Source organism: Mustela lutreola, chromosome 4 (assembly GCF_030435805.1).
Source record: "Mustela lutreola isolate mMusLut2 chromosome 4, mMusLut2.pri, whole genome shotgun sequence".
In the NCBI taxonomy this organism is placed as follows: domain Eukaryota; kingdom Metazoa; phylum Chordata; class Mammalia; order Carnivora; family Mustelidae; genus Mustela; species Mustela lutreola.
In genome coordinates this window covers 11,837,354-11,861,298 of record NC_081293.1, presented here as the reverse complement: position 1 = coordinate 11,861,298, position 23,945 = coordinate 11,837,354, and the positions used below count along the sequence as shown (strand labels likewise).

General features: G+C 51.8%; 1 long non-coding RNA gene and 1 other non-coding gene across 2 annotated transcripts in view; both read right to left on the bottom strand.

Moving 5' to 3' along the window:
• LOC131830632 (uncharacterized) overlaps positions 1–23,945 on the bottom strand; it is a 155,956-nt gene that overhangs the window by 104,638 nt on the left and 27,373 nt on the right. The gene's annotated exons all lie outside the window — the stretch shown is intronic.
• Positions 16,637–16,782, bottom strand: LOC131830867 (U4 spliceosomal RNA). Its single transcript, XR_009353424.1, has one exon. It is a non-coding gene; the product is annotated as a U4 spliceosomal RNA (small nuclear RNA).

Sequence of the window (23,945 nt, the reverse complement as noted above, 5' to 3'; positions counted from 1 at the left end):
CCCTGCCAACACCAGAAGACACATTTGCCTGGTGGTGGCATCACCCCAGGGTCAAGTCAGGGCACAAGACTGCAGGCTGCTGCAGCTACAGACCGGTGGCCACAAGGGTTACTTCAAGTGTCATTTCGTGGCCATGTTCAGGCATCCCCTGCCTCATTCCCCCCGCACACCCTACACACACACACACACACACACACACGCACGCACGCACGCACACTCTCAGCTGTATTTGCTCTCCCCCATGGCAAACGGTCTCTTGGTTTGATCTGATTTTGTTACCTACCTCCCAACCCCCAACCTCACCCGTTCCAACCAGCTCCCCAACCCCTCTACCCCATCAGTTGACATTTAACCTCCCCTAAAATCTTTGGTTTGAGGGGGCGAACGATCTGGCTCCTTAAAAAAGAAAACCGATTTCCAAATGCTGAGTCATTCACCCCCGGAGCAGGGCCTGAGGGAGAAGTAGGTCAGCCCGGGGTGCAGAAGCGCCTGGCTGAGTACGGCCCGCCCGCGGGCAGCCAGAGCTGCTGAGTGCTGCGTGTGTTCACTGGTTCCAGCTGCACGACAGCCCAGAGGGATGAACTACGATCCTCCCCATTTTCTAGATGAGAAATGGAAGCCCAGCAACCAGGCTGCATGCTGACCCAAAACGAGTTGCTAATCCCAGACACAGCAGCAAGAGACAGGGGTTCATCATTCACTTTCATTCATTCATCAAACATTTGGTGAGCAGCACCCTACCCTCAAGACACTTGCTCTGCTGGAGGAGACAGACAAGAAGAGCCCCTAATTATAACAGTGGGTGGTCAACAGTCTACTGAGGGAAAGCCAGGAGAAACACCCAGTCTTTGGTCTTTGGCAGTGGGGGGGTTGGTCAGGGAGAGCTTCCTGGAGGAAGCAGTCACAGAGTCAGGTCCTGAAAAGGAGTGGGAATTGGCCAGGTAGAAAGGCAGACGTGCGGTAGACTAGAAGCCAGAAGATGGCGAGGGCCTTTGAAGGAAAAGGAGGGGCAGCAAGAGACTGAAGCCAGCTGCGTCCAAGGAAGCGCTCTGACCCACGGCCATATTTCAAGCTAGAAAACCTAGATATGAACTCTGACCCCACCTGTTCCTAGCTGGGTGACCTTGGGCAAACCACCCCTCTGGGCCACAGCTCCCCGCCGTCTGGAGCACGCAGAAAGGAGCAGGAGCTCCCAAAGAGGGCTCTGTAAAGGTGACAGGAGCAGCAAGCACTTGGCCTCTCCAGAGGCCCGGGCTCCGGGCATCCTCACTCTCCTCCGAGAGCGTCAGCCCCACACAAGGCAACACTCGGCCCAGGGTCCAGCGAAGCAGAGAGGCGGGCCTGCGGCTCTCACGAAGGAGAAGAATCTTAAGTCTTGGCATCAGCGAGACCCCAGGAAACCCACCCTCCCACGACTGACCCACATCTTCAGGTCGCCTCCTCCTTCCCAAGAGAAGGCTCAGCCCAGAAGCTGCGCTGAAATTCCAAGAAAGGTCACTGCGAGTTTCCCCCAGCCCGAAGCAGAAACGCACGGCGCAGAGGAAAACATGGAGCGGTTTCCCCGCGCGAGGAAGCCAGCCGGGCAGGGAGAAACCCCACCCGCCTGCTCTTCACCAGACCCGCTGTGTCCCTGGGCAACACGGCAGGAGGTGCGTGTGGAGCGCCCCCGCCGTGGGGACGGCAGGCTGCACAGGGAGGGAGGAGGCTCCAGGAGCTATGACAAGGCTGTGCTCTCCCCATGGCTCCTGAATTTGGAAGGGAAGCAGCGGATTTAAAGTAACCATTAAAAATAACCAGACAGGGACACCTGGGTGGCTCGGTTGGTTGGGCAGCTGCCTTCAGTTCAGGTCATGGTCCCCGGGTACTGAGATCGAGTCCCATGTCGGGCTCCTTACTCCTCGCTCAGTGGGGAGCCTGCTTCTCTCTCTGCCTGCCTGCCACTTTACCTGCTTGTGTTCTTTCTCTCTCTCTCTCTGACAAATAAATACAAAATCTTAAAAACAAAAACAAAAACAGAAATAACCAGACAGAACCGTAGGCTGGAGCAACCCGCACCTGGATCCCTTTCCGGGCAGAGTCGCGGAAACCTTCCCAGGAAACTTCTCAAGCGGTCATCTGGCCTTCCCAGCTAGTGGGAATCCTCCGAAACAGGACCCCAACGCCGGTCTTCAGCCACCCTGGGTCTAATGGGGGAGCGGCTGCTCCTTGACCCTTGACCTCGCTATTTCCACAGCCTTCAGGCTTGGTCAGTCATGGTGAGCACAGGCCACCGCGGGAGAAACCAGGTCTTACTCTGGTTTGTACAACTAGCCTCCAAACACCCCTCTTTATGTTTAAAGATTTATTTTGAGAAAGAGAAAGAGAGTGTACGCGCACACAAGCGCCACACGGGGAAGGGGCAGAGGGAGAGAGAGAATCCTAAGAATGCTCCCCACTGAGCCCAGAGCCTGAGGCAGGGCTCGATCCCAGGACCCTGAGATCATGACCTGAGCCGAAACAACCTACTGAGCCACCCAGGCGCCCCCAATACCGATTCTCTAAAATAACCCTGATTATAATAAATCATACGGAAGAAACTGCCCTTTGCGGGAGGAGGGGATTTTAATCTCATTTATTTAAAAACAAAATAAAACGACTCACCAACTCACAAATGCCACCAGCTACAGTTTGCCTCTCTGGACTCACGGCTTGCCGGTCAGAAGAGAAGGGTGGGGCCGCTGAGGGGAAACATGAGAAGAAATGTCCCCTGAAGGCCCCGAGGACTGAGCCACTGACTGTCAAGTGTGGGGAGAGCAACCATGTGGAAGTTACCAGAAAGCACGAGGGTAACGTGTTTCTGAAGAAATTCACACGCCACATGGAGACTACTTTCCTGCCTCTGATGTTCCTCGAGAGACAGAGTCGGCATCTGCGCTACCTTTAATTGCCTCCAAGGTGCCACACTATCTTCCTTGAAAGCGGCTTCCCACAGAGACCGGGACACAGGGGACCCGTGGTAATAACCCGGTTACCTCGAACTCAGTGTCTGGAAGAGTCAATACTAAATAAATGATCTTTCTTTGGCTGTTATTAATAATCCACTCAGACTGTTTAATCCGAGGAAGGGGATGCCCAAATAGAAGCCTCCAAAGCCCTGGGTCATTAGTCTCCTTCCCCACACGGACACCCAACCTAGCCTGTGCCTGTTGTTGTTGTCTTTTTGAGCGTTCATGTACCTCGAGTTTAGAGACCCACGGAGAAAGGTGCCTCCTGGTCAGGCCACGGCACCCACAAATGAACAGCCCATTGGACACCTGGGCAGCCCAGAAGGTTCCAGAACGCTGATGGATGGAGCCTAACTCATCTGTCAGGAGTCCAGGGGCAGCCTCAAGCCACAGGCTTCATCCCAAAAGATAGAAGTGTCTCTGAGTGTTTGCCAACCTACTGTTTTTCCAAACACCCTGAAAACACCCACGACCAGCTGGTGACAGCTTAGAGAAATGCTGGCTTTTTCCTCCGTGGGGGCTGCCTTGAGAATTTAGAAGTAAGAAGTGGGACCACCAGGAGCTTGTGATACTGTACGGCAACCGGTGTATCTGGGACTTTCTTTGCAGGTGTCTGTCCTAGGGGTCTATAAAGGCAGATCAGTATTTGGGGACCATCTCATTTATGGGAGTCTTTGAGATTTCTTGTGTTTTGTTCTAGGGACTTTTTTTGCTGGTGTTTCTCCCTCAAAAAAAAAAAAAAAAAAATTCCTAGCAGTTCCTAGGCCTGTGAGCAGACAAGGTCACCCCCACTTCCCAACCGAGTTGTAAAGCCCCCAGACACAAAGGGAGCCACTCCCAGTTCTCCGCTTTCAGGACCTGGTCACCCCCCGGGGAAAACAGGTCACATCCAATGGCATCTCTTGTTTCTGGCCTCCCCTGAGTGCCAAGTCCACATGGAGAAACCTAGCATCAAGCTCACTGAATTCTCACAGCAGACTCTGAGAGGGGCTACTGCTATCCCCACTTGAGGTAGAGAAACGGAGGCCCAGGGAGGTAGACCAGTTTTCCCAAGGCCAGAGAGCCATGGGAGATTCAAACCACGTTCTGGCTCACTCCAGAACCCACACGCTTACTACTTGATACCACAGGAGATGGGAAGGAACCTGCTCCAGGTACCTCGGGCCCGTGGCCTGCTGCCAGTGTGCACTGAGGTCATGTGGGGACACTGAGAAGAGCACTGCCTCGGCCTCAGGAAGCACCTGCCGGGGGAACGCCAAGCCCCAGCCCCTAAGAGCCTGCTTTGTCAGCTTTTCCCTGGCCGCCTTCTGCAGCACAGTCCCCAGGATAAGAGGCCATGTGGGAGGAGTATCTGCCCTGGGGCTCCTTCATGCCACCTTCTGCCTCCCAACAAGCACCAGGAGAGGCTCTGGCTCTCTCTCTTGACCTCATGGCAAGGCACTGCCTGCTCTGACGCTTCTTTCGGGGACAACTGTAATTTGAGGGGACCAGAGTACAGAAAGCAAAGCAGTACCTGTCCATCCTACTCAGCAGCTTTTCCCCAACTCATGTCATCCTCCCAAGAACCCTGTGCAGTGAGCAGGGCAGGACCAAGGATCCCTGTGTTACAGATGAAACAGTAGAGGCTCTGAGGGCTTTGCCTGATGTTCTGAGCTTTAATGGAAGAACTGGCTCTGTGCCATCTGCCCTGTGCACAGACTGCCAGCTTTCTCTTCCACTTTCTACTGCTTTCCTTAATGTTCCCAAGGCTCTGAGTGCTTGCATTGAAATAGTCCTCTGCAAACCAGTACCCTGGACAGAGCAACCATGAACAGCCACACAGGTTGCATACTGCACAACTCCAGGGAGTACCATTCACTTGGAGTATGATGCCCAGAGTTTTGCCCTGAGTCCAGACCCCACAGAGGCCTGGCCCAGCATCTCCCCCAGTTATACAGAGCCCAATGCCCCCTGTGCCCTGGTCTTCTGGACTCCTTCAGTTGAGCATGGTCTCATCAGCCTGGACAGACAATCACACTCAAAAGCCTACTGGTCCCAACCGATTCTCACTCTAAACCAAGCCCTATCTGAGGCCGCAGCACAACCCATGAGGACCGGCTGGAGAAGGCTGGGGGGCTGTGCTCAGGTCAGCACAGCAGGAAATCCACCTTCCACAGCCGCAGTCCCATCTTCCCCGCCCCTCGGCTTTACTTCCCAATGCGCCCCGCAGGACCATTATTCAGGGTCCACAGCATAAACATATGCACCGAGTAAATCTAGCCCGAGTCCCCAGGAAGAGGACTTGAGGAGTGTACAGCACTGCCAACAGCTAATGAAATCCCAGCCCTGGACAGGAACCAGGCTCACACAGTGATTTATCCCCGCTCAGTTAATTCTCCCCCATTACCGATCCAACCAGAGACTTGTAACCATGGGCTTGTTAGCAAGAAGGGGAAAAAAAACTAGCCCTGCAGACTCATCATATGGAACAAGAGAAGCTTAGCTTTGAGTCAGAGAACAAGCTTATTTATATTCATTAACCCCAAAGTGACCGTCATTAACTGAGCGCAAACTATGTGTCAGGGGCTCTCTGAAATTCCTTCCGTGTGTCACCTCCGTTAGATTTCAGGGCAACAAAGTGAAGTGAGCACTTTGCTGTGCCCATTTTAAAGACGGGAAACCAAAGGCATAAAGGCAGCAGGATGATCTTGCCTATGATCGTCAGGCAGCGGGCGGCAAAGACCCAGCTCCTGTGCCAGGTATGTATTTGTCCAGCCGCTGCCTCCTCTGTGCCACAGACTTGCCAGGTGCAGCTCACAGACAGCAGAGCCCGTCCCAAGCCTGCTGACTTTGGAGGCTGGCGGCAAAGGTGGCTTTCATCACACGGACGACACAAAATGCACCCGTGGAAGGTGGCCAGGGGAGGATATGGAGGCCTTCTGGTGCAGAGGTGAGGAAGAGGAAGGAAAGAGGAAGGTTAGATCCCATGGCAAGAGGGCAGCAGGATTCCAAGGACTTGGAAAGAGACCGTATATAAGACAAGAACACTTACTGGAAGGTTCTAGCAAAAGTCATCCATCTGTGGTGGCAGTGGTTGCCTGGGCTGGGAGGCGGAACAGGGGAGAGATTACCAAGGGTCACTGACCTGTTCACTATCCTGACGGTGGTGACAGCTACACAGGTGTATACTTGTGTCAAAGCTCGTGGAACTGCACAACGTCCAGCTGACTCACCATCCATAACGATGGCCCACCAAAGATGTTAAGAAATGAATATGGGAGGCCGGGGTGGCCGGAGAGGGACGGGAGAGGAGGCTGGAGGCCCAAGAGGGGCTGGCTCAGCCGGGCTTTACCACTGAGGGCTGGGGCCATATTCGGAGGCACTGGCGACCAGGACTCGAACATGGAAATTTGTGGGGGTCACATTCAACCCCCAACCGGCAGTCTGAGAAGAAGAACTCAGCAAGATGGAGGAAGGAGGAACAGTGGCTGAGAGCAGGCCAGAGTTAGAATTCTGTTTTGCCACCTCCTCTGAGAGTCGGGGCCACACTCCTGCCACAGTGACATGCAGGACAGTACACCCAGGGCCAGGAGAGCACAGAGGACAGCCCGGCTCCCCAGCCTCCTCCGATCCAGGACTCCTCTCCAGCACCTGAACTGAGATACCAAAGAAAAACTGTTAGGGCTCCAGTTCCAAGCCTCAGAGGGCGGGTAGCGTGGTAGACAAAATAATGCCGTCCCCCAAAATGTCCACACCCTCATGCCCCGGAAGCTGGGATTACCTTGCACGGCCTCAGGACTGACAAATGTGAGGATGGTTAAGGATCTTTTGATGGGGAGACTATCCTGGATCACCTGGTACCTGAGCCACTGGAGGCCTTAAAAGAGGAGGTGGCAGACGGAGAAAGGAAGGAGCGTTCGGAAATATGAAACTCCACCCCCTGGCTCTGCAGCGGGGAGGAAGGGGCCATAGGCAAAGGATGCAGGTGACCTCTAGAAGCTGGGAGAGGCAAGAAAACAGGTTGTCCCTGAGCCTCCAGGAGCAACACAGCCCCGCCCACCTGATTTTAGCCCGGTGAGACTTGTGCCAAACACTGGCCCGACTGTTAGAAAAATCAGTCTGTGTGGTTTTAAGCCACTAAGCTTATGATGGGTTGCAGCACGGGAAAGCTCATGTGGGTGGAGTTGGACACTCTGGCCCCAAGAAGAGGATGGGCCCAGGCAGGGTCTAAGAAGCGAAGCGAGGCTGACCCTGGTCCCCACCCTCCAACTGCAAAGGTCCTCACTGGGTCCCCTCCAGTGAGTGAGGAGCTCATCACAGCTGCACTGAAGGGCTGCTGGGTGCTGGACTCATGGGGCAGGAGACTTCTGGTGCTCAGAGCTGTGGTTACTGCTCTGGGGCCGGGACATGAGCAAAGGGACCCCAGAAGACAGGAAAGCTGGGCTGTCGGACCTCACATCACTCCTGTAAACTTGCTTTGCTAAGGAGAAACATGACGGAGAAAGGACACTTGTTCGGGGTCCCTAGGAAGTTAGAGGCCAGAGCCAAAGTAGAACCAAGGTCTCCCACCATCCAGGCCAGCAGGCCAAGAGGGAAAGCCCTCGGCGGAGGCTCCCTGCATCACAGCAAGGGCTCCTGATGGAGGTTTTCTACCTAGGCACAGATCTCGGGCCCCACAAGAACCCTGTATCCCGCACTCGCAGCCTCTGGGGACCTGGTTCCCAAGGGAGCTCACAAGCCCACCGGGTGCCCCACAACGCCCCGCACCATCTCAGGGAAGCCTCCTGCAGCTTCCAGACAGTGCTGAGACAAATACCAAGGCTGCCAAGGACATGGTAAAACTCATTCCCAGGGAGGGCTCTGGAGGCTTGTCCCACAACGATTCGTTTGCACCCTCTGGCCAGGAGGACCTAAGCAGGCCCAGCTGGGGATCTGCATATCCTATCGGCCCTTCTGGACAGGCAGCAGGCGCCAAGGTTAGCTACGTGCTGGAAGTGGAAGGAAGTGACGAGTATGGAAGCCTGAGGTTCCAGCTCCCCAGGGAAAGGCATCTCTCAGGTCTCAGATAACTCACTGAACATTGCCAGCGCATCCCCGTGCAGGATCCTGCCCTCGGTAGGGTGGTGAAGCCACCCGGAGCGTCAGCAGTGGGCCATGACATTATCCCAGGTGGGTTTTGCAAAAACGGTAAAGAATTTTAAAACCTGGCCTCCCTCCCAGCACCACAAGGGCCAAATGAACGGGGCCGCGGCACTGTGGGAACGCAGCCGAGGGAATCCGTCACCTTGGCCGATTCATAAGACACTGTTTAATGCAAAGAATCGTTCAAGACGGCTTCTCCTTGCTTTTCTCTGAGCGCCAGGATATTTTATTGTCATCGTGTGAAGGTCCATTAGCAGCAGTCCTGGGAAATGGCTCTTTCAAGGTCAGGGCAGTACAAGCAAAGGAACAGAAGGAGCAATTACTCCAAATGTGGGACCGTTCAGACGCTTTACATTTAGAGAAAGGGAGGCATCCAGTTGGAAATAAAGCCACACACCGCGATCCGGGACTGGCACATTTTCTGATTGAGCAGGAGCAGCGGGATAGTGCAAACAGGATGCGGTGCTTCGTACCAGAGATGGCTCAGACGCGACTACAGGCTGGTCCGCGGCAACCCGACCAGCTGGACGGCTTCCTGGCCTCCCCACCCTGCTCTGTGCATCTCAGCTTTGGGCTGGGCTTGTCCAGTGGCGGTCCCAGCAAGAGAGTAAGATGGCAGGACAGGGTCATGGGGGAAGGGAGATCTCGGCTATAGACCAGCAGCTCCCAATCCCCCACCCTCCAGCCAACAGCTCTGGATAAGGTGCTCTGCTCTGCTCCAGGCTCGGACACCACTAGCTGGCCAGCATGGTAAGCACCTCATCCCAGGAAGGGGGGGCAGTCCTTTCTTCCCCATCCTCCCCTCTGTGAGCAGTGCCTAAGCCCAGCAACCTCAGGGACCCCCTTGGGTGTGCCCTCAGCTCCTGCCCCGGGAAAGCCGGGATGAGCTTGGGAAAGAGAAACACGAACATGAGTGACCAGAGTCAAGGTAGAGGGGAGGCATCCCTCAAACCCTCCTCCCCCTACCCCTTCCTGCTTCCTGCAGCCAACGGCCCGCCCCAAGGCGAGAGGCAGGACTGTCCTCAAGGTCTGGCATGGAAGAAAACACATCCAGTCAGCGAACGTCGAAAGGTTATCCAGGCCACCCCAAAATCACGCCTCTGGGCCATAAACAAACAAGACCTAGATGCGGGCTAGGCTCTGGCCTCGACCTTCCAAGTCTCCATCGATCAGAGAAGGGGATCCAGTCAGCCTGAGCTTAGTAGTTTGTGGGGTCCCCAAAAGGAGACCCTGATGAAGGATGGGAGGACAGGTAGTTTATCTGGGACACGATCACAAGAAGCACAGGCTCCTGAAGCAGGTACGGCAGGGAAGGGAGGAAGGCCAGCGAGAGGTACTGACCACCAGGGGTGGCGGGCTCGATCCACCGCAAACTCCCGGAGACCAGGCAGAGCTGCCCGGAGTTGTCCCACTGAGAGCCACTGCCTGGAGCTTCAGACTAGCCACGCACACAGACCAGCACATGCCCCCGAGAACAGCCTCGGAAAGAGACACAGGATGTCACCAGGGTGCAGGGACTATCCAGGGGACTTCAGGGATGGGCTGGGGAGCACATCCTCAGCCACTCCCTTCACCTCGCTGAGAAATGGGCACACGTGTTGGGAAGGCTGAGTGGTGGGAAGTTTCAGAAGCTTTCTCCACGCAGTGCTGAGCAGTCAAGAAGGGCTCTGCACAGACAGCCGCGACGTTCCAGAACTACAGCAGTGCCACGTGTCCATGAGCTACGGGACGGAGCACAGGGATCCCGCAGAGGGACTGCAGGTTGGTGCCTGGGAGACTTCCCAGAGGAGGCATCTAAAGACTGGGTCGTGTTTGGGGCACCTGCGTGGCACAACTCTTGAGCGGCCAACTCTTGGCTTCAGCTCGGGTCATGATCTCAGGGCCATGAGGTGAGCCTGCCTTGGGCTCCCGGCTCAGCACAGCGCTGGCTTGAGATTCTCTCTCCCTCTGTCCCTCATACTTGTTCTTTCTCTCTCTCTCTCTCTCTCAAATAAATCAGTCTTTAAGGATGGGCTAGTATTTGATCAGCAGATAAAGAATCCGACTTAATAACCCAACCCTTCCTTTGTGGAATCACAGACACTACTTCCGGAAGGGACCTCAAAGGCAAAGAAGTGATCCCTCCAGAGGAGAAGGAAGGCAGCCAGGGCCCCCAGAAGTGAGGGAGCTCCCAGTGCTTGGCCCCTCCCTGCAGGCAGCCCCAGGGGCCCAGGGAACCATTAGAACAGGTGCCAGTTCTTAAAGGACCAGCTGCCCGGTGCTGCCATCCAACTCAACATGCAGAAGAGCCTCACAGAAGTGCCTCCTTCCGACGGTGATGGAGCCAAGTGAGGAAATGTCATACTCACACCAGACACATTGTCCCACGTGAGTCTCATTCATCTGATTTAAATTGCTTTCATTCTGTCAACACTTACTGAGGCTTTTAGGAACCAGGCTTTGAGAACCAAGTCCAGATTAGAGACAAACAGAAGTCAACGACAACATTCACCAGAGAAGTGTGATACCCAGAGACTTAAAGTACAGTGGAATGCAGGCAAGGGAGCAATTAGGTATGCCGGGGGGACAGACACACGGAGAGCCAAACTGGGTCTTAAAGGATGCATAGGAGTTTGCTAGGCAGAAGAAAAGCAGTGCGGGGGAGGCCATTCCAACTGGAAGAATCAGCAGGGACAAAGAAGAGAGGTATGGAGTGCTCGTGCCCAGAAGGACAGGCTGGGTAGGGCTGAAGAAGCAGGCAGAGAGGAGAGTTGTGGGTGTCACCATGGCAACTCCAACTGTTTGTGGCCAGCACCTGTCCTGATTGGTCAGTACCTGTGCTCGGACCAGCTGTTAAACAATTGGACTATCAGACCCTGTTTGGGCAGGGGCTCAGAGCAGCAAACTAGGATTGCTAGGATCCAATTTGTTTTTAAAGAAAACTCCTGTGTTGAGCTCGGGCAGGAGGGGCTTAGACGTGGGCCGGGATGCCCAGAGAATCCACATGCAGCCGTAATACCAACCCGAGGCCCACACTGCTCTGTGAATTCGAATCTCAGAATTTAAGCTCCAGAAGATCCCTCTGGAGACCACCCAGGTCATGTCCCTTGTTTCACAGATGAGTTACCAGAGATGAAATTAGAACTAATAACACATTCAATCATTCAGCTCATACTGGAGGGCCCCTCTGCGCTACGCACGGCCCGAGGCCTTAGAGGACAGAGCAGAGGACAGAGCAGCCAAGGCTCTCACCCTTGTGAAGTTCACAGAGCAAACAAAAAAATAAGCAGAATAAAATCATACCGATTGTGGGAGGTCGCAGGAGGGAAATGCACGGAGTGACACAGCACAGGGTTTGGCAAAGCACGACCCTCCCGCCAAATCCTGCCCTCAGCCTCCTTGGATGCCAGCAAGCTGAAAACACTCACATTTTTAAGGGCTTGTACCAAACCAAAAATATGTGCAACAGAGACTGCACAGCCCACAGAGCCTATCATGTGCGCGGTCGTGCTGGTCAGGAAAATTCTGCAGACCCCTGTAGGGAGCTGGAGGGGAAGAAAGCTCTCTAACTAGAAGATCTGGGTTCCGGCCTTGTAATACGGCCTCTTCCTGCTCCCCCAGCCCTGCTTCCACCTTGGGGAGGCTAGAACACTGAAATGGTGCATCCAAAGTTCAGAGTTGGCAGCCTGCCTGCAGCCAAGAGTCCGGATTTCTGGACGCCTCCTTCCCCGCCTGCTGTCTGGGGCCTTTCTCAAGCAAACTGATCCTCATCCCAACTCATCCCCAGGTGATGGCCAAGAGCCACAGAGACAACGGCTTCCCCCCGTGGACCCCTCCCCCTCCCCCCTCCAACTCTTGCCTGAACTACTTAGTCAAAAATAGAGCCACATGGATCCCCACTATTTCAGGACATCTTCCCGGGGAGCCAATACCCAGGAACACAGACATATTTCAGTCAAACACATTTCTTAGTCCACAGTGCAGAGTACAAGGTTACAAGTCTAATAGTTCGGCAACAAAAATGTTCAGGGGCTGCCTGGGTGGCTCAGTCGGTTGGGCAGCTGCCTTCAGCTCAGGCCATGATCCCAGGGTCCTGGGATCAAGTCCCGAATCTGGCTCCCTACTCAGTGGAGAGCCTGCTTCTCCCTCTCCCTCTGCCTGCCACTCTGCCTACTGTGCTCTCTGTCAAATGAACAAATAAAGTCTTTTTTTAAAATGTTTATGTCCAAACAAAATCAAACGTACAAGTATTTCCGGACATCTTTCACATTTTTAAGGGGTTGTACCATTTTTAAGTGGTTGTACCACTCTCTGGCAAAGAAAGCCCATAGAACACATTCCAGCAGCAATTGTGAATGGAAATCCACAGGAAGCCAGAAGTATGCCATATATCCCCAAGCTCACCACGCAGCGGCATCTGCGAGACATTCCATGACATTTCTGTGCTAAACGGGAACCAAGTGGTCCCAAAAAAACAAATTAAAAAGTCTGTGCCATCAATGCTCAACACAGAGCCTTTCCACCCACACAGCCCATCACCCTGGAAGGTTTCAGAAGACCATTTTGTTCGCAGCAAAACCTGTGCTTCACAGGCAAATAAATTACACCTGAGCAGTTAACTGTGACACTGCTCAAGTAGCCATTCCCTGAAGTTAAAATAACTCACAAAGCGATACGATAAATTCTTACTATGGCACAGTGAAAACATCTGATGAAAGACACATTCACCTTCGGGATTCCTCCCCAAATCCCATTAAAACCTTAATCAAGGAACAAAATGCACCAGGATAAAAAGAATGAGAGAAACAGCAACAATGAGATTCTGGAACCTGGGAAGCCGAGGGATAATTGGTCCCTGACAGAACAGAATGGAGAAAACAGTCTCAACCTGATCTACACCAAATTAGGGTACCCATTGCGCAAGAGGAAAAAGGACTGAAAACATGATTGGCTGAAAGCCCACCTATGGAACAGTGAGACCCTGACTACTTCTCCGCCTCCTGTAACTGCGCCAAACATCCCTTCTGCCCCTGTGGAAGATAGCAGGCTGGTTCCCTGGAGACAGTAAACAGGGTCTCCACGTTGGGGAACATCCAGGAACCATGGGGAAAGGGAGGGGAACCTGTGCCAAAAACAGGAAATTAAATCAAAGCTTATATATTGGATATTGAGAACCCCAGTGTTCTTCCTTCACTCAGATCTCAGAATGCTAGCCAAAAAAAAAAAAAAAAAGCAGGAGATTGGAAAATTTTTTTTATTAAAGATTTATTTTAGGGCGCCTGGGTGGCTCAGTGGGTTAAGCCGCTGCCTTCGGCTCAGGTCATGATCTCAGGGTCCTGGGATCGAGTCCCGCATCGGGCTCTCTGCTCGGCAGGGAGCCTGCTTCCTTCTCTCTCTCTGCCTGCCTCTCAGTGTACTTGTAATTTCTCTCTGTCAAATAAATAAATAAAATCTTTAAAAAAAAAAAAAAAAAGATTTATTTTAGAGCGAGAGTGTGTGTATACACGTGAGTGGGGGAGGGGGAGAGAGCGAGAAGCAGACTCCCTGCTGAGCACGGAACCCGAGGCAGTCTCCATCCCCTGACTCGGAGATCATGACCGGAGTCAAAAATCAAAAGGTGCTCAACCTACTGAGCGAACTACGTACATGCCCCTGGAAAATCCTTTGTGGGGGAAGTTCTCAACCCAAAAGAGCTCCGGGTACGGACGTGTTTGTTTTGTGTCCTCTAAGGACAAATGATAGACAAGTAAAAAACATTTTCCCTGTTTTTCTTTCAGGAATACATAATTTAGAATTAACTTCTGTCAGAGAAAACACAGTTTCTTCCACCTACTCCCTGTTATTTGCTGTAGTTTCTATTTTAGGACAGGATAGGGTACAGTGGGTCTGACACGTCAGATTACCAGGGTAGGGAATTTTACTTATATTTCTGCTGTTATCAGTGTTCCCGGACAGCTGACCTAGACCACCCCGCAGCAGCGTGGCCAACCTTAATTGCAATTAGAATTGCCCGGGGAGTTTTAAAAACAAACCAATCCCAGAGCCCAGCCCTCCGAGATTCTGATTTCATTAGTCAGGGAGGGGTCAGACCTTGGCGTGGTCAGAGCTCCCCAGGTGACTCTAACGTGCAGCCCAAGTTGAAAACCACAGCGCCTCGGTGAGGCCTAGAGTTGATAAGCCCACTCGTGTAATCAGAGTATCCAACCAGCACACTAATATCTACCTTTAAATAATACGGCTAGATGGGCCAGGGCCACCAGGCATCTGAGGAAGATCTCTAATGTGAAAGACCGAAATAACCAAGGACAGTAGACCCTTGAACGATGTGAATGTGTGGGTCCACTTAGATGAGGAAGGGGTGCCTGGGTGGCCCAGTTGTTAAGCGTCTGCCTTCAGCTCAGGTCGTGATCCCAGGGTCCGCGGATCCAGCCCCTGCATCAGGCTCCCCGCTCGGCCGGAAGTGGGCTCCTCCCTCTCCCAGTGCCCTTGTGTTCCGTCTCTCGCTCTCTGTCCTTCTGTCAAATAAATAAAATCTTCCAAAAAAAAAAAAAAAAAAAAAAGTGATGAGGGAGCAGAAGTCCAGCTGAAGAGAAAGCAGAGGTTGACACCCTGTAACCTCTCCCCACCCCCCACTCCCGAGTGGGACAGCAGCGTGAGTTCAGGAATCTCCCAAAGATCTGAATGTTAATACCTTGCTAGAGGAGAAAACAACCTTAACTCGACAATGACAAGGTCTTTGGTGTCTTGTAGGTCGGTCTCCTTTAGCCTATTAAAGTTCTTTTAAAACCTCCACTTTTGGGGTGCCTGAATGCCTCAGTGGGTTAAAGCCTCTGCCTTCGGCTCAGGTCATGATCTCAGGGTCCTGGGATCGAGTCCCGCATCGGGCTCTCTGCTCAGCGGGGAGCCTGCTTCCTCCCCTCTCTCTCTCTCTGCCTGCCTCTCTGCCTACTTGTGATCTCACTCTCTCTGTCAAATAAAAAAAAAAAAAAAATTATAAAAAAATAAAATAAAAAAAATAAAAAAATTTTTAAAGCCTTTTTTAAAAAATAAATAAATAAAACCTCCACTTTCCTTCATTCCTGAGTCTATAATCACCACTCAAGACACACACACACACACACCCCTGCCCCCACCACAGCAGTTTTTCTGCCCATGGGCCCTGTCCTTGTGCTATAATAAATCACCATTTTGCCCCAAAGAGGTCTCAAGAATTCTTTCTTGGTCGTTGGCTCCAGACCTCAGCCCACCCAACCTCCCCTACATTCCAAAACTCCATCAGATGCAAATTTTTGGATACAATACTGTAAATATATTTTCTCTTCCTTAGGATTAGTAACATTTTCTTTTCTCTAGCTTGCTTTTCGTAAGAATACCATATATGATATGTATACAAAGTATGTGTTGATAGACATTATCCGTAAGGCCTGTGATCTGCAGCAGGCTATTAGGAGTTCAATTTTGGAGGAGTTAAAACTTACACACAGATTTTCAACTGCACGGTGGGTCGGTGCCCCTAAAGCTTGTGTTGTTCAAGGGTCAGTTATATATAAAACAATTAGGAAGAAACAAACTGCAGGAGGAGAACAAAAATATTTTGTGGGAAGGAGAGAATTTCTTGGATTCTCAAAGAGTTAGCAAAAACATTAAATCTGTAAAATTGGAATAGGAGACTATCACTTTAAAAAGAATACTTAGAACCAAATACAGTCTTATGACAGTAGAAATAAAATCGTCCATTGAGGGCGCCTGGGTGGCTCAGTGGGTTAAGCCGCTCTCTTCGGCTCAGGTCATGATCTCAGGGTCCTGGGATCGAGTCCCACATCGGGCTCTCTGCTCAGCAGGGGAGCCTGCTTCCTTCTCTCTCTCTGCCTGCCTCTCTGCCTACTTGTGATCTCTCTCTCTGTCAAATAAATAAATAATTTTTTTAAAAAAAATTTTTTAAAAATCGTCCATTGAGGTTGGAAGTGGAAGATGAAAAAAAAAAAAAAAAACCTCTCCAAAAAGCAGAGCGGATAGAAGAAAGAAAAACAGAAGGGTAAAGGACACTGTCAAGAGATCTGGCATCGTTCCAAAAAAGAGAAAAGAGAAACATCCAAAAAACGGTATGATGATAATAATAATCCAAGATGAAGGCCCTGAGCTTCCAGATCAAAAAGGCTTACCAAGTACCAGCATAATGTGGGAAAACAAGCCTACATGAAGGCATGGTGACAATGATATTTCAGACAGGGAGAAGATTCCACAGGTTTTTACAGAGATAAGGAGGGGAAAATGTCTACATGCGGAAAAAAAAAAAATCAAGAATTATAACGGTATGAAGTTTCTCCCCATTAAAAGCTAGGTAAGGGGTACCTGGGTGTCTCAGTGGGTTAAAGCCTCCACCTTCTGCTCGGATCATGACCTCAGGGTCCTGGGATCGAGCCCTATATTGGGCTCCCTGCTCAGCGGGGAGCCTGCTTCCCCCTCTTTCTCTCTGCCTACTTGTGATCTCTGTCTGTCAAATAAATAAATAAATCTTAAAAAAAAAAAAAAAAGCTAGGAGACAATGCAACAACTCAAAATTCTGATAAATGTTTTCTATCTAGAACTCTATTTCTAGCTAAACTGTCCATTCACCAATAGAGGAGACATTTTCAATTAGCAATAATCGCGCCTCGGATAAACCTCATTGGCTACGATACTGCCACTGCGCAAAGCTAGAGGAGACATTTTCAGACCTGCAAGAATCAAGAACATTCTCCCTCTTGTTACTAGAGATGTTCCACTAAAATGAGGAAGAGGAAGACATGGGATCCAGGAAGCAGGGGGTCCGGTACAGAAAGGAAAAAAAAAAGGAACACCTAGAAGGATGTTGAACGGAGCTCCCAAAATCACTTCTGTAAAGCAGATCTGGAAAACCATTAATCCAGACGGCAGTGGAGCTTTCCCAGAGTCCCTTGCAGCGAGGGTGTGAACATGTGGCCTTGGCCCCACCAATTGGGGGATCCATGTGAGATTTCATTTCAAGAGAAAAAACAGCAGGTGTCCCCTGCTTCTCAGGGGAAGCACCTAACTTTCTGGGACAAGAGCCACAGAAGCTGGACATCCCGGACATTTAGCCCTGCGGTCTGAGAACTGTGCCTGGTCGTGACATCACCAAACCTGAACTCCTAGAGCTGGTCGACATCCTGTAAGGAATTCCTCTTCTAGCTAGAATGAGTTATTTTTTGCAACTGTGATGGATCAGCTGTGACAAAATACTTAGGGCTGAATTCATAGGTATACCAAAAATTAAGTAAACCTAAAGGGCCATTATTAATTCCAAGTAAACAAAATGTGTAAGAAAACAATAATCATGATTCACTACATGGGCCAGTTGGGAGCAACATTTCACCTTATTAATGAGAACACTGTAATCGCATATGAATGTATAAATACACCAGAAGAGGGACAGAGCAAGTATGTGGTGTCAGGGTGGGAGGTCTTTTAGTCTTCTATTGCTGTGGTAACAAATTAGTAGTTTAAACAAACCAATATAGTTTAAAAAAATACCAGCTTATTTTCTTACCATTCTGGATGTCAAGTCTGAAATGGGTCTCACTAGGTTACGATCAACATGTGTGCACGACTGCATCCTTTCTGGAGTTTCCAGGAGAGAATCTATTTCCATGTTCATTCTGGTTGTTGGTGGAATTTGGTTCCTTGCCATAGGTAGGGCTGAAGTCTCCATTCCCTTGCTGGCTCTCAGCTGAGGTCTGTCCCCACTTCTGGAGGCTGCCCACAAGTCCCTGACTCAAGGTCCCCTTCTCTGCCCTCTTCAAAGCCAGCAACAGAGGAAGGGGCTTCAGCTCTACCCTGACCTCTCCTTCCCTTGTCTAGATCTCCAACCCACTCACTCTGTTGCCTTTCACTTTTAAGGACTCAGGTGATTAGACTGAGCCCACCCAGACACCCCGGGATAATCTCCCATGTTCAGATTCTTAACCAGAATCACATGAGCAAAAAAAATCTCTTTTGCCATATAAGGTAATACAGGTTTGGGGGATTAAGGGATGGACATCTAGGGGCTGGGGCAGGGGAGGCTGACATAGCTTTAAATTCCCATCTTCCAGAGTAGGAAGTCATCAGTGTCTAAAATGGGAACATCAAGAAGGAGCAGCAGAAATATTGGAATACAGATGCAGAAATTTGAAGAACTTTGTCTTTTTTTTTAGAGGTTAGGGGAGAGGCAGAGGGAGAAAATCTTAAGCAGACCCCACGCTCTGCACGGGGCTCAATCTCACAACCCTGAGATCAATAACCTGAATCAGACATTTAAGCAACTGGGCCACCCAGGTGCCCCTAGAAGACATTTCTAGAAAAAAGCAGAAAACATGTGTTACCGCTTCGCAGCAAGATGAGGGCAGGGATAGGGTTTGCAGTTTTTACATTGTCAGCCTCAGAGGGCACTATTTAACGTTTAATTTGCCGAACTCTGTACCTTGTTGAGCTGTGTGTACGTATTACCTCCAGCATGGGAGACACCTGTGTCCAGTCTACTCGGTACTCAACACGTCCAGCACGTGTGGCCGCTCAACATGGGGGAAGGCTGTCCCATACCACCAAGCAATTCTGACACCAACCCAAGCCCACACAACCGCAGCCACACTTCAGATGCCAATCCTAAATCCCAAAGCGGTCCCCTGTACTTCTGACCCACGGACTATAAATGAGAAGGCTCCAGCTTCTAGAAGTGGACTTCCTAGATAACCGGTTTGTATGCTGATGGATGCAAATGGCTGAGCCCGAAGAAGGGATTCGTAGGGCAAGGTCTGGAAGGGCCGCCAGCACAGGAGGTCTGTCCCCACGGAGGTGCGGATGTCACCATCCCAGCACACAGGTGCGTTCTTGTTCACCAATCCTGAAGTTCTGGGAGCGCCCACCCAAGGCTTCATTATATCCCCAAGACTGATTAAGTCATGGGCCATGGGCAACTGGCTCCTCTCTCCTTCCCCAAGGTCGAGGGAGGGGAGGTGGGGGGGGGGGGGTGTTCCAAGCCTCTCACTACTTGGTTGGCTCCCCAGGTCAGCAGGCCCCAGCCTTAAGGGATTTCCAAAAGGCCCCTCACCAACATAAACTCCTGTATATTGAAAGGGGCTTGTTATAAATAACAAAAGACACCTTTGTCCTTACTACTTAGGAAATTCCAAGGGTTTTAGGAGGTGCCAGGAATAGGACCAAGATCAAAGACATATTTCTTTCTTTTTTTTTTAAGATTTTATTTATTTGACAGAGAGACACAGCGAGACAGGAAACACAAGCAGGGGGAGAGGGAGAGGGAGAAGCAGGCTTCCCACAGGGCAGGGAGCCCGATGTGGGGCTCGATCCAAGGACCCTGGGATCATGACCCCAGCCAAAGGCAGAGGCTTAATGACTGAGCCACCCAAAGACATATTTCTTATTATATACCACAATATCACACCTCCACCCACCGGATAATGACCACGGGATCTAAACAGCCCTGAATCCTTCCAGGCTCCCCTCTAGCTTTGGTACATTTTAGTTCCTCTGCTGGAACACTCTTTCCTCTAGGCCTCCCTTCACTGTTACCAAACCTCTCCCAGACAGGACTACCACTCTCTGCGCCCACAGCACCTCACACATCCCTGATTACAACTACTTCCCCCTCCAAACTGAAACTACACCAGTCCACCTGCTGGAGAAAGCCTGCATGTAGAGATGAAAATAGAAACAAGCCAGCCAGAGCCGGGGAGGGCAAGCCGGGGAGATGCAGTCATCACCGAGCCATTCTTTCCTGAGGGTTTGAAGCTGAGAGGTTGTGAAGCACGGAGCTGCTGCAGCCATCTTGTGACTCTGAGGTTAGGGCTTGAAAGAGAAGCCGACACAAAGGACAAGAGGAAAAAGGAAAGACAGACATGCCAGGGTATCACTGCAGCTACTGCTGGTCCCCTTCCACATGTACGGCCTCTGGGATTTCTGGTCCTAATGAAAACAATCTCCTTGAAGCCCTGAGAATTACCTGGGAGACCTAAAAGAAAGACAAGGAAAAGGAAAAAAAACATTCAAGCCTCGTCCCACTCCCCAGAGATTCTGGTTCACGAGGAGGGCCGCAGCCCTGGCAGGATGAGGAGGGAAAGGAAAGGACCGGAGGAGAAAAATAACATTTCAGCCAGAACTTCTCGTTTGAAACACACAGTCTGATAAAGCCTGGCTCCATTGCTATTCATGCAAAACAAACACCAGATAAATTTAGTTTCCTTTCTCCTCCCTATCTGTCTGAAAAGTGGGAACTCCTTGACATTTTGGTGGAAAGTAGGAGCAGAGACTGTAATGAGAAAGCCTTAATTCTAGAAAGCAAACACAGGGATCTCTTTTGGGAGACGGGGGAGCATTCCTTCACTTACTGAGCCAGCAAGTCTGGAAACAAGATGCTGACCCAGCAAGGAGCCCACAGCCTGGGGGAGGTGGTCCCAAGCAGGTGGGAAGTGCCCGCCAGGTCAGGGAGGGGGCAGGACAATTTGCCTGAGAGTTGTGGGCACCCTCCCCACCCAGGGACTGACCATGGAAGTCAGGAGGGAACAGGGTAGGCAGGGCTTGCTGGGCAGGGAGACCAGCTCCCTCAAACGTTTGGAGACACAGGAAGGCATATCCTGGCCTCCAGCTGCTCAGGTGAGGAGAGGGAGAAGGCCAGGGCACGGAGGTCTGGGGCACAGGCCCAGTCCGGGCCCTGGAGGGCTACTGGCTATGCATAGAGGAGTCTGGACTTGGCCCAAGCCATCTGGACTCTGGTCTGAGAAACCCCCAGTAGGGGCAGAGGCTCTGAGCCGTCCCCAGCCTGACATGTAGCCCTGGATGTACTTAAAACTATTTTGGACTGAGCCCCCTATCACTCCCCACTGCCTGTCATTGGCACACACCCATGTGGCCCCTTTATAGACGGAAGGTATAAAGAAAGTAAGAGGGGCGCCTGGGTGGCTCAGTGGGTTAAGCCGCTGCCTTCGGCTCAGGTCATGGTCTCAGGGTCCTGGGATCGAGCCCCGTGTTGGGCTCTCTGCTCAGCAGGGAGCCTGCTTCCTCCTCTCTCTCTGCCTGCCTCTCTGCCTGCTTGTGATCTCTCTGTCAAATAAATAAATAAAACCTTTACAAAAAAGAAAGTAAGAGTCCTTTGGGGAGATTCATGAAACACCTCCAACGCCTGCCATCTCTTTCCAACACCCCTGGGGCACCTGATGGAAAGCTGGCCAGGGGGGTGTTACCAAGGACTGTAACTTGCAGAGGAACACAGGTCCTCCTCCGGTCCCCGCAGGTGGCTGCAAACTTTGCAAACTCCTCAAATTCGGGTGAGGGGGTTCTGGCGGCCCCACTGCGCTCAGAGGCCTCGTTCTCCCGTCTGAACTCCATTCCCGGCCTTGTTCAACCCTCACCCAGGCTCGCCCTGGCTCGTGGGTGACCCGCGTGGCCCCCACGTGGCTCCGCACCACTGGCGCTCTGCAGGCAGCCCTGGCTCCTCTCCAGAAGCAGGAACTGGGGAGCCAGAGCTGGAGGCAGGCAAAGCATCAAGGAGAGCAAAATGATACAAAATGCATCTCTCCCGGCTGCTGACAGCTACGCTCTAAACAGCCCGACAGCTGGGAACTGCTGTTAATACCTCCATTTTACAGATAAGGAAAGTGAAGGCCAGACAAGTAAAGGGACTTGCCCAATGGCGTTGGCTGAACTCGCAGCCCGGCCTCCCGATCCTGAGTCCGACATCACAGATCCCCAAACAGAAGGCTGCGGTGCCGTCTCCGGGCTCCGACAGGCCAGCGTCCCTGTATGGTTTAGGCTCTGACTGCGGGACCAGGGGTCTCCAAAGGACCCTGAGCAGGTCACCCTCCTGACCACAGCCCCTGGAAAGGGATTGTACAGGACACCTGGAACTGTCCCCCCATAGCCCCTCATTGTCATTCCCCCCACCCACTACCCAACCGCATTTTTAGCCCCCCTCTTGGCGGACACACAGAGGTGTCTGGCTGTGGGAAGAACACCGGTGTCTTCCAGAGCGGGCACTGGGCAGATCTCTGGTGTCACAGATCAAGAGCAAACCCAGCCTGCCCCTGCGCAGAGTCCGCTTGGCTCGGGCATGGCCAACCCTAGCTCCAGGCCCATGGACCAGTGTGGATGCCTCACCCTGGTGGGCTCCCAGCCAGGGCTCCTCGAGCTTGAACATGCACAGCAATCACCAGAGGATCTTGTTAAATACAGAAAGCACAGTGCGGGGCTGGACGCCGTGGGCATCTGCATTCGTTTGCGGGCGGTGCTGATGCTGACGCTGGGCCAGAAACCAGGCTCTAGACTTTAGGACTCAGGGTTTTCCTATTTCCCTTTCCTCTCCCCGCTCCTTCTCTCTCTCCACACCCTCTTCCTCCCGCTCTCTGCCTCTCTCTGTGCTCGCTTCTCTCCCACTCACCCCCCTGCACCCTCTCTTCCTGTGTCTCTCCATCACCCCGGTTCCTGATGCCCACCACCACCTCCCTTCTGGCCTCTTCGAGCCCATCGCTTTCCCCACCCCCGCCCTCCCATTAGCAACCGCAGGTGGTGAGTGGTCCTTGCAGGCAGTATCCATCCTGCGAAGCTAAAATGTCAGCCCCCCCACCACCACCGATGGCACCTGCACACCTTACTTGCAGAGGGAAAGACAGAAGACCGCTGAACTTAGCATTTTCGGAGCTGGGCTCATTGTCTTCCCTTCTTAATAACCACGTAATGACTTCTATTAACAGCCCATCAAAGGCAATCACTCTTCGGAAGGAACAAAGGCTCCCAGGAGCTATTTTCTCACCATTTGTAGCAAACACTCTCCTTCTCCACCTGCATCCTGGCCACTCTCCCCCTTTTGAGGGCAAATCGTACAGATTTGTCTTTCTCCTGGCCTTCCTCCAGCAGCCTCTCCACTGCCAGCAATTCGCCTACCCTTTCCCGCAGACGGGCTGGGAACCTGGGGGGGGGGGGGACACCTGCACCGCCCTTTCCTTTGGTTCACTTGGTGGGGACATTTGAAGAAGGCACAATCATCGAGCATCGATACGATCTGGGGCGGCTAGCTGCCTCAGTTGGTAGAGCGTGTGACAGTTGATCTCGGGGTTCTAAGTTTGAGCCCTGTGTTGGGTGTAGAGACTATTCTAAAAAAAAAAAAAAAAAGTCTTAAAAAAATAGATACAATCTGTCTTGCAGAAAAATACTCGTAAATGCCTGTGTTTGCAAGCATATTTATGCAGCCTGGATTTGTAAGAGTGGAAAAAAAGGAAACCACCTCCGTGACCATCACTGTCAAATAGAACACGGGAGAACCGCGAAAGAGGACTTGGGCTGCCTCCATCTTGACCTCAAACTTTCTAGCTGGGCTCTTTCCAGCTTGTCTCCCTCTGCTCTGGCGTTAGACCCTAAGGCCAAGTACCCCCTGATGGGAACCAAAACTACTCCCTCAAGCCCCACCCCTTTGATGACTCCAAGACAAGGATGGATTTGACCTTCACTGCTGACCTAGCCACACCCGCCCACCTTTGCCCCACCTTTTCCTTATATAAACCTGGAAGGCTTTCCAGCACCTAAGAGGTCACCAGTGTTGGCCTCACTGAAGTTAAGTTCTCTTTTTTTGTTCCCCGCCACTGGTTTTTCTCTGTCTTTGGATTTTGTCAGCGGTGAGTGGCTGAACCTGGTCTGTTTGGGAACCCAGGAGCCGGGGGCTCTGCCAGGCCTGCCCCCCCAGCTACAGCTAATTTGGACCTAATTAGGTCCAAAACAATAGTAATAGACTACATTAAGTTCACTTACTGCGAGCCTGCCCCTACTCTGAGCACTTTATCATCTCCCTTAAAATCACAACGTCCTGGTCCAGTTATT